This window comes from Magnolia sinica, chromosome 12 (genome assembly GCF_029962835.1).
Source record: "Magnolia sinica isolate HGM2019 chromosome 12, MsV1, whole genome shotgun sequence".
Classification (NCBI taxonomy): Eukaryota; Viridiplantae; Streptophyta; class Magnoliopsida; order Magnoliales; family Magnoliaceae; genus Magnolia; species Magnolia sinica.
This window is the reverse complement of record NC_080584.1, coordinates 77611009-77620849: the sequence shown is the minus strand read 5'-3', so window position 1 is coordinate 77620849 and position 9841 is coordinate 77611009.

Sequence of the window (9841 nt, the reverse complement as noted above, 5' to 3'; positions counted from 1 at the left end):
TAGGTTATACATACCTACATAAAGAGAAAAAACAAAGATAAGCTTGATTCAAAACTTTTATGGCCCCAAGAAGTTTTTAATGGTTCATTTAACACTGTTTCTTATAGTGCAGTCGACTTGAGATTTGGATATATTTTGTTTTTTAGGTTCATACCATGAAATTATCTAGAAAAATAGATGGATGGAATGGATGGAATGGATGAAATACATACATCATGGTGTGGCCCACGGAGAACCGACAACTAGCAAATAGGGAGTATCCTATCCGTTTCCGGCTGCACCGAGCAGTTGTTCGAAGCGGATTGGCTGGTGTAACACACCCAACCAATATTGCTGGTGTGTTGACGTGACCAAGCTCCATGAGTCAAGAAGTATGTGTTATATCCAAACCGTCTGTTAATTTGGCAAGAATTTAGTGAGGCTTCTTCCTAAAAATGAGGAAGATCCAAATATTAAGTGGACCACACTGCAAAACATAGGGGGACAGAAGGTCTACCATTGAAACGATTGTGGAGGTCACAGAAGTTTTGAATCATTATAATATTTGCTTTTCCTATTAGTATAGGTATGTGTGACCATATGACTTAATTGGATTGAAAATAAACTTTATAGTGGGCCACAAACGTTTTAACAGTGAGAATTATTGTTCCCACTTTCGTATATGGTGTGGTCCACGATATTTGCATGTGACTATTTTTTGAGCTCATGATTTAAAATGATCGCTCATAGATGAACGGGTGGATATAATAAATACATCATTGTGTAGCCTTATATAACTTTAATCTCTTTTGAACCGTTGGTACAACTCGCAGCTCGAAGAGTGTCAGGGCTCGTCACCGTACGACACGCAACCACACCAGCTACATTGGTGGTGTGTGTACACCAGCCAATTCGCTTCTTGGTTGGGGATGGGGAGGCCCACCATTTTTCAAGTTGTATGTTGGGCCCACGCGGACACGGATTGCGTCCTAGCCCCGCCCGGACAGATTATCATCCGGGCAGGGCCTGTGGGGGCCACTGCGATGTAAGTGTTTTATCCACGTTTTTATTATTTTTCTCGTATCATTTTAAAAAATGAGTCAATAGACGAGGCAAGAAAAAGTCTTAGGTGGACCACAAATCAGGTATTGAACATCCACTGCTAAAAACTTTTCAGGAGCTAGAGAAGTTTCGGATGAAGTTGATATTTGTTTTTTCACTTCAGTCATGTCAACATGACCTTATGAATGTGTGGTATGGTTTTAAAAAAAAATAACGGTGGCCTGTAGAAAGGTTTCAACGGTGAGTGTCATTATCACTGCAGCTTACTTTAGCGTAGCCCATTAGAGCTGTGAACCTACGGCGTGGATAAAACACTTGCACATCACGGTGATCTCCACGGAGCCCTGTGGCCCACGCATGGAGCTATACCGTGAGTTTATCATAGAAACCTTTGTACTGAATCTGTCACCGCTTTTCTTTTTCTTTTTTTTCTTTTAAAAAAATTTTTTACACACGCGCAGTAGGTGAATTTCACCGCCTATCGGTACTCGAACCTTTGACCAGGTGTTGAAACTCCTGGGTGTCTATCCCCGGAGTAAGAGTAATAATTAGCAAAACATTACTTTTCTATGATTTCAATTGATCGTGATCATCACAACAATAATGGTGTTCTGATGCACTAGTCTGCACAAGTGAGAAACTGTTTGACCAATCCAGACTGTTTATCTGATGGACTCCATCTCTAGTGGAAGATTCACAAAATATCTCATGAAACAGAAACTCTTAAATCTTGGATAAGTGGACAATATATGGACGGTTAAGGAAGTTAATAATTTGAAAGATATAAAATGTTTACAAATTGAATGTCCAGGATCTTCCCATCAGAAAGAGTTTTGGGTTGTCATACATATGCAGTCAGACCCATAATATCAACGATGTGGATTAACTAATCATGGGGCCTACTTTTTGGAATTGGAGCATAAGGACACTTCATATTCTAATGCTTGGACCTTATAATTCGCGTGATTTCAAACGCTGGAGTATCGCAAGCTTTCCGCCTCATTTGACTGGCAAGTCGGAAGCGGATTGCGTCCTACTAATCCGTCCGGGCAGAGCTCTGTGGGGGCCACCGTGATATAAGTGTTTTATCCACGCCGTTAATAGTTCTTCTCAGATCATTTTAAGTTGTCACCCAAAACACGAGGCAGGAAAAAGGCTTAAGCAGATCACAAATTGGGGATTGAACGTCCACCATTAAAAACTTCTTAAGGAGCAAGAGAAGTTTCGGATGAGGCTGATATTTGTTTTTTCACTTCATCCACGTCTACATGCCCTTGTGAATAGTTTTTATGGTAAAAAAATAAAATAAAATCATAATAACCCTTAAAAAGGTTTCAACGTGAGTGTCATTATCACTGTAGTTTCCTTTAGTGTAGTCCATTGGAGCTGTGAGCCTACTTAAGTTTTTCGTAACGGCGTGGATAAAACACTTACATCACAGTGCGCCCGCAGAGCCCTGCCCGGACGGATTACTGTCCGGGCGGGGGTAGGACGCATCCGCGTCCCTGGCAAGTTGCATTCTAACGGAAGCGGATTGGTTGGTGTACCACACACTACCGAATTAGGTGATGTGTTGACGTCACCAAGTTCGGTGGCTCCCTCTATGACGTATGTGTTATATCCAAACGGTCCGTCCATTTGGCGAGATCTTTGTAAGGTCTGAGAAAAAAATACGACGGATCCAAAGGTCAATGGACCACACTGCAAAAAGCAGCGGGGGATTGAACGTCTACCATTGAAAGCCTTGTGGGGGTTGTGGTAGTTTTGGATCATTATGATATTTGGCTTTCCTATTCTTTTTTTCCTCGTCAACATAATGGATCAAAAATAAACGTTATGGCGGGCCTACAAATGTTTTAAAGGTGATAATCATTCTGACTACTGCTATTTGTGGTGTGGTCCACTTTAAAATTTTATATGATTCAATTTTGGAATCACGCTCTAAAGGGTTCTGGCCAAATGTATGAACGTTGTGGATATAATAAATGGATCATTTTAGGGCCCACATAACTTTGATCTCCTTTGAACTGGAAGATGATTGGCTGGTGAACCTCACAGCTATATAGCTATTGTAATGACATCAGCAAGTTTTGTGGGTCTGATTATGAGGTATGTGTTATATCCAAGCCGTCGATCCATTTGGCGAGATCATCTTAAGGCTTGAGATGAAAAATAAGATAGATATAGCTATCAAGTGGGCCACACTGCAAAAAGTAGTGGGAGATTGACCGTCTACCATTAAAATCCTTTTTGAGGTTACAGAAGTTTTGGATCAATATAAATTTATTTATTTTTCCTCTTCATCCAGGTCTTTGTGACCTTATCAACTAATTGGATGGAAAATAAACATTATGGTGAACCCTACAAATTTTGTAATAGTGAAAATTATTATCTTCGCTGCTATTTATGGTGTGGTCCAGATGATCTTTGGCTGTGATTCATTTTTTAGATAATGCTCTATAATGATCTCTAAAAATATATGAACAATGTAGATGTAATAAATACATCACTGTTGGGGCTATGTAACTTTGATCTCTTTTGAACTGTTCATACAACTCAGAGCTCGAGGAGCGTCGGTGCTCGTCTTCGCACGACACGTACATACAGCAGTTATATAGCTGGTGTGTGGTACACCAGCCAATCCGCTTCCCTTTGAACCATTCGTAAAGCTTGGAACTCGAGGAGTGTCAGTGCTCTTCTTTGCAACATGTTTGCACGACATGTACGCACCAGCCAGGTCAGTAGTGTGCCGTACAACAACCAATCCACTTACCAATCTAAGGTAGTTTTAAAACGCCATGACTCAGCTCAAAACTCAGCCAACTCAACATGGCTTGGCAAGAAAAAAGAGAGAAAAAGAGCGACGACATCAAACCCTAACAATTTGACACAAGATTATTATACCATACCTTAATTTAAAGTGTCTACATATCTATACTAGTCTAAAAAGGCATAAAGAGTTGCTTAGACCTTTTCTCTACATGCCACCTAATGTTAAGAGGTTTGAAACTATCATCAAGATAGCCTTATGTTTCGTTGATATATCCAAAAGTTCACATAAATTGAATAAGCCTCTTCATGTTGGAATGGAAGATTTTTTTTTCTTTTCTTAGTGTTGGCGCTTTAAATAACTTTAGGTTGGCTATGTTGTAACATCTTCTTTTTCTTTGTTTAGTAGTCTTGCCATAAAATAAATAGATGTGTATTTTTAAGGCTTATAAAGGAACTTTGTAGATACTTGGGAGGAAAATATTTTTTTCAAGAAAATGATTTACTTTTCACGGTAAGCTCATTTTTCCATAGCTTTGCCATATATATGAGGTGATATGATTATTTTGATGGTAAAGTAGAAAAGTTCACCTTTTGGTATAATTTAAAATACGATTATACTTGGGATCTTGAAAAGTTAAAGGCGAGACTGATATTGTTTTTGTCATATACCAAGAAAGTAGTTGGAGGGGGGTAAAGGTAAAGCAGGGGATTTTTTATTTTTTATTTTATTTTTTATTATTTTTTGAAAGACTTCTTCGATGAATTTTTCTTTAAAAAAAAAAAAAGAAAAAGGGTCATGTTTAGGAGCTAAGAAAGTATTTTGGCACTACGTGAAAAATAGAAGAAAAGGACGGATTTTGGGATGGTTCTGGACCGTATCTAAAATTGCTTGGTTTAAAGCCGCTTTAGAGACGGCTATAAACCGTCTCTAAAATTTTAAACGGCCCCTGACCATTCTTAATATTGTCTTAAAAATTTGAATGTCTACAAATTATTTAAGACGGTCGTTGACTATCTTATATGCGATCATCTGAGACGGTCTTTGGCCATCCGCATTAGAGGCAGTCTTTGACCATCTTATATGCCGTCATCTGAGACGGTCATTGGCCGTCTGCATTAGAGACGATCATTGACCGTCTTTGACTTGTAATCTAAGACTGTCAAAGACCGTCTCTATTAGAGATGGTCCTTAACTATCTTATAGCTCTGTCAAAGACCGTCTCTATTAGAGACTGTCAAGGACCGTCTCTAATAGAGACGGTTGAGGACCATCTCTATTAGAGATGGTCCTAAACCGTCTCTATTAGAAACTGTCAAAGACCGTCTCTATTAGAGACAGTCCTAAACCGTCTTATAGCCCTGTCAAAGACCGTCTTTACTAGAGACTGTCAAAGACCGTCTCTAATGCTCAGGTTAAAAATTAAGAAGCTTAAAAAAATTATGAATTTTGAAAAAAATTAATTGAGAAGCTTAGAAAAATAATTAACAATGTTTAAGAAAAATTTAAATTTTGAAAAAAAAAACTGTAATTTTATAAAAATCTAGATTTTGAAAAAATAAAAAAATTAAGAACTTAAAATAATATCGATAATTTTGAAAAGAAAAAAAAAATCGATAAAAAAATGATATTTTGAAAAAGAAAATTTAAAAAATTAAACAAAATTGTGAAAAAAATTGACAAATTGTAAAAAAATATATTTTTTAAAAAAGAAAACTAGATTTTGTATTTTGACAAGAAAAATTAAAAAGTTATATAACAAAAGTGAGATTTAAAGAATGATATTTTGAAAAAGAAAACTTAAAAAATTAAACAAAATTGTGAAAAAATTATCAAATTGTAAAAAAAATATATTTTTTTAAAAAGAAAACTAGATTTTGTATCTTGACAAGAAAAATTAAAAGGTTATATAACAAAAGTGAGATTTAAAAAATGATGTTTTGAAAAAGAAAATTTAAAAAATTAAATAAAATTGACAAATTGTAAAAAAAAAAAAAATATTTTTTTTTTAAAAAAAGAAAACTAAATTTTGTATTTTGATAAGAAAAATTGAAAAGTTAGATAACAAAAGTGAGATTTTGATGATGTGTTGTATATCCTTGTCGCCCCTATGTTTTTTCAACCCATTTTTTTGCTGGGTATAAAAAATTGTGTAGATTTAAAGCTTAAGTGGACCACACCACTGGAAAGAATGATAATATAGTACCTCGCCATTAAAAATTATAAAGAGCCCATTGTAAGGTTTTAGTAATGTTTATTTGCAATCAAACTTATTGATAATGTAAAGAAGATCTAGATGAAGGTAAACTACAAAGATCAAATTGATCCAAAACTTTTGTGGCCTTCAAAAGGTTTTTAATAGTTATTCATCATTGTTTTGATTGGTATGACCCACCTGAGATTATTGAGTTCTTATCATTTGAAATCACATCCTAAAATATGATGAAAAAAATATATGGACGATGTCGATATACATAAAATATATCAAGGTGGGCCCTACACGGTTAGAGTAACACCCATGAAGGAGTTACCTAAATAGTGAAGTGGTACTAAGGTCACCTCATGGGAACTTCCCATGAGGTAATCTGTGTGCGCCCCACCATCATGTATATAGAACATCAACACTATGCATTAGATGTGTCCCCTTTAAGTCCAAAAATCAGTCGTATACGAAACTCAGGTGGGTCATAGCATCTAAAACTATGTGAAGACATCCCTAAAATATATAAAAGCATTTAATTGGTGGGGCCCACATGAGTTTTGGATGTGTATGAAACTTAGGCTGACTCATCATCCAAATGGGACACACATAATGAATGGGCTGGATTTATGAACCACATCTATGTGGGCCCAATAATTGATTTGATAAGAAGCCTACTGTTAAATACTTTCGAGTTTTTGGCAGTAAGTGCTACATTTTACGTGACCGAGAAAATCTGGATAAGTTTGACACCAAAAGTGATGAAGGGATATTTTTAGGATATGTTCTGAATAGTTAAGCATATCATGTTCTTAATAAGAGAACCGGTACAATTCAAGAATCCATTAATGTGGTTATTGATGATCACTTGAATGCACCTGTCTCAAGTTCAGATAATGATGAAGTACTTCTAATTGAGAAACCTAATTCTTTATCAAATCAAAACAACTCTGAACTGAGAACTATTAAAGATCATCCAACTAATCAAATTCTTGAAAACCCTCTCACTGGTTTACGCACTCATAGACAACTAGAAGATGTGTGTAACTATGTGTGCTTTACATCCAAGATAGAACCAGCTGACATAAAAGAAGCTCTTACTGACGAAAACTGGATAGTTGCGATGCAAGAAGAGCTTAATCAATTTGTTAGAAATGATGTTTGGTACTTAGTTCCCATACCTAAATATAAACATATTATCGGAACTAAGTGGATTTTCAAAAATAAGTCTGATGAACTTGGTAATATAATTCGAAACAAGGTTAGACTGGTTGTACAAGGGTACACTCAAATTGAAGGCATCAATTATGATGAAACCTTTGCCCCAGTAGCTTATTTTGAATCAATCAGACTATTTATATCCATTGCTTGCTTTAGAAAATTTAAAATTTATCAAATGGATGTAAAGAGTGCTTTTTTAAATGGTGATTTGCATGAAGAAGTGTATGTTGAATAACATTGGATTTTGAAGACCCTAAGAATATTGATCATGTTTATTGTCTAAAAAAGGCTCATTATGGTTTAAAATAAGCTCCCAAGGCATGGTATGAAAAATTGACTAAGTTTTTACTAAGTCATAACTTTATAATGGGAAGTGTTGATAAGACTATGTTTGTAAAGAAACATAATGATCACATTTTAATAGTACAGATTTATGTTGATGATATTATTTATGGATCTACCTGTGCTAATATTACCGTTGAGTTTGCAGATCTTATGAAATCTAAGTTCGAAATGAGTATGGTTGGGGAATGAAATTATTTCCTAGGGTTGCAAGTTAAACAACAACATGATGGTTTCTTCATTTCTCAAACCAAATATGCTCTAAACTTAGTTAAAAAGTTTGGATTTGAGAATAGAAAAAATTTTAATACTCCTATGAGTACGGCTTTAAAACTCTTAAAGGACTCTACAGGTAAGAAAGTGGATCCTAAATTGTATTGCAGTATAATAGGTAGTTTGCTGTATTTAACTACGAGTTGACCTGATATTGCATTTAGCATAGGAATTTGAGCTAGATATCAATCTGCCCCTCAAGAATCACATTTAACTGTTGTTAAGCGGATTATGCGATATGTCGCAAGTTTAGCTAATTTGGATTTTTGGTATCCACATGATACTAGTGTTCAATTAGCTGGGTACACTGATGCTGATTGGGCTAGTAATGTTGATGATAGGAAATCAACCAGTGGTGGTTATTTCTATGTTGGGAACTATTTAGTTTCTTGGTAAAGTAAGAAACAAAGTTTTGCATCGCTCTCAACTGTTGAAGCTGAATACATTGTAGCTGGTAATGCATGTACTCAACTTGTATGGATGAAAAGAATGTTAAGCGATTACGGAAGTGCACAAGACTCTATGGTTTTATATTGTGATAATTCCAGTACAATTAATATATCTAAAAATCCAATCCAGCATTCACGAACTATGCACATTGACATTAGATATTATTATATTCGTGAATTAGTGGAAGAAAAGACAATTTCTTTGGAATACATTCCGACCGAGACTCAACTTGCTGACATTTTCACAAAACTAATTGACAAAAGCGGGCTTTCTAAATTGAAATTTGATCTTGGTATGTGCAATTTAAATTGATTATTTATGCATTTCTGTATTATAATGTATATACTTATTAGTTTGTATGTTTAAATTTTAAAATTTAATGAAAAATGCACATTTTTGGCTGTGCACGACCAATCGAGTACATGCTCGACCAGTCATGCTATCACAAGTTTGACCTTTATTTAATAAGATTCCTCTTTTCTTCATTTGGGCTTCTTCTCCAATGGGTCTTGGCATGATCGGTCGAACCCATCTTCATTGTTCTTCAAGGTTAGTGCTTCATTTTTATATTCCTTATAGATTCAGTACATATCACTTCTTTTTCATCTATGGAGTAATTTATTTTTTGTTTCCTTGAGGTTGTTGGGGGTTTCTTCTCCAAAATCTGATTTTGAGAAAACTCACTCTACATCTTTTGCAACCTCTTGATTCCTTGTATTCTAAGTTGCAAATAGATGCTCGAGGCAAATAGAAAAGTTTTCGTAGTCCTTCAACATATAGATCGACACCTATTACAAGGCACCACTTTTGATCACATGAAGATGATCCTCCCTATGTGCGGGATTTAAGGTTGCGCAATGTTATAGTTGAGCGACCTATGCATGTTGAACATTTTGCTCCATTTAAACTCCTTCCTCTTCTTCAATCTGTAGGATGGGCTAACATTCTACATTGGGGTGGGCTGGCATACCAGTCTATTGCAAACGCTATGTTTGCATGTATTTCTGATTTTTCAACTGAAAATTTAACTTTTATTATAACAACTAGAGAAGGTCCATTTGAAGTAGACCGTCATCTGATTTCTGGCTTAATGGATATACCTGTCAATGATAAAGGTATTCCAATTAGTTCTCTAGTTGCTAAACCTTCTGAATCAGAAAAACGTATGCTTACTAGAGTATTGTGTAATATAGATGCACAATGGAGTCAAAATGGGAATACGCTTGCTTCAAAGTACTTGTTACCCAGATATAGGGTCCTTTATAGGATATTTATTTCAAATCTTTATCCATGTTTTTGTAACAAAATCGAACTCACCTCTTTTATGGTTCGGATTCTGCATTCCATCATCTCTGGTACAAATGTTTGTCTTCCTACTTTGATCTGTCATTCCATCATACAATTCCATCTCCATCCTGGACACAGTGATATCCCTTTCACATATCTTATGATTATATTGGTCACCCATATGTTAGTGGCTATGCTTGTTGGAGAGACACCCATTCATCACCTCATCTTCAACAACTCAAATATAAACAAGATGA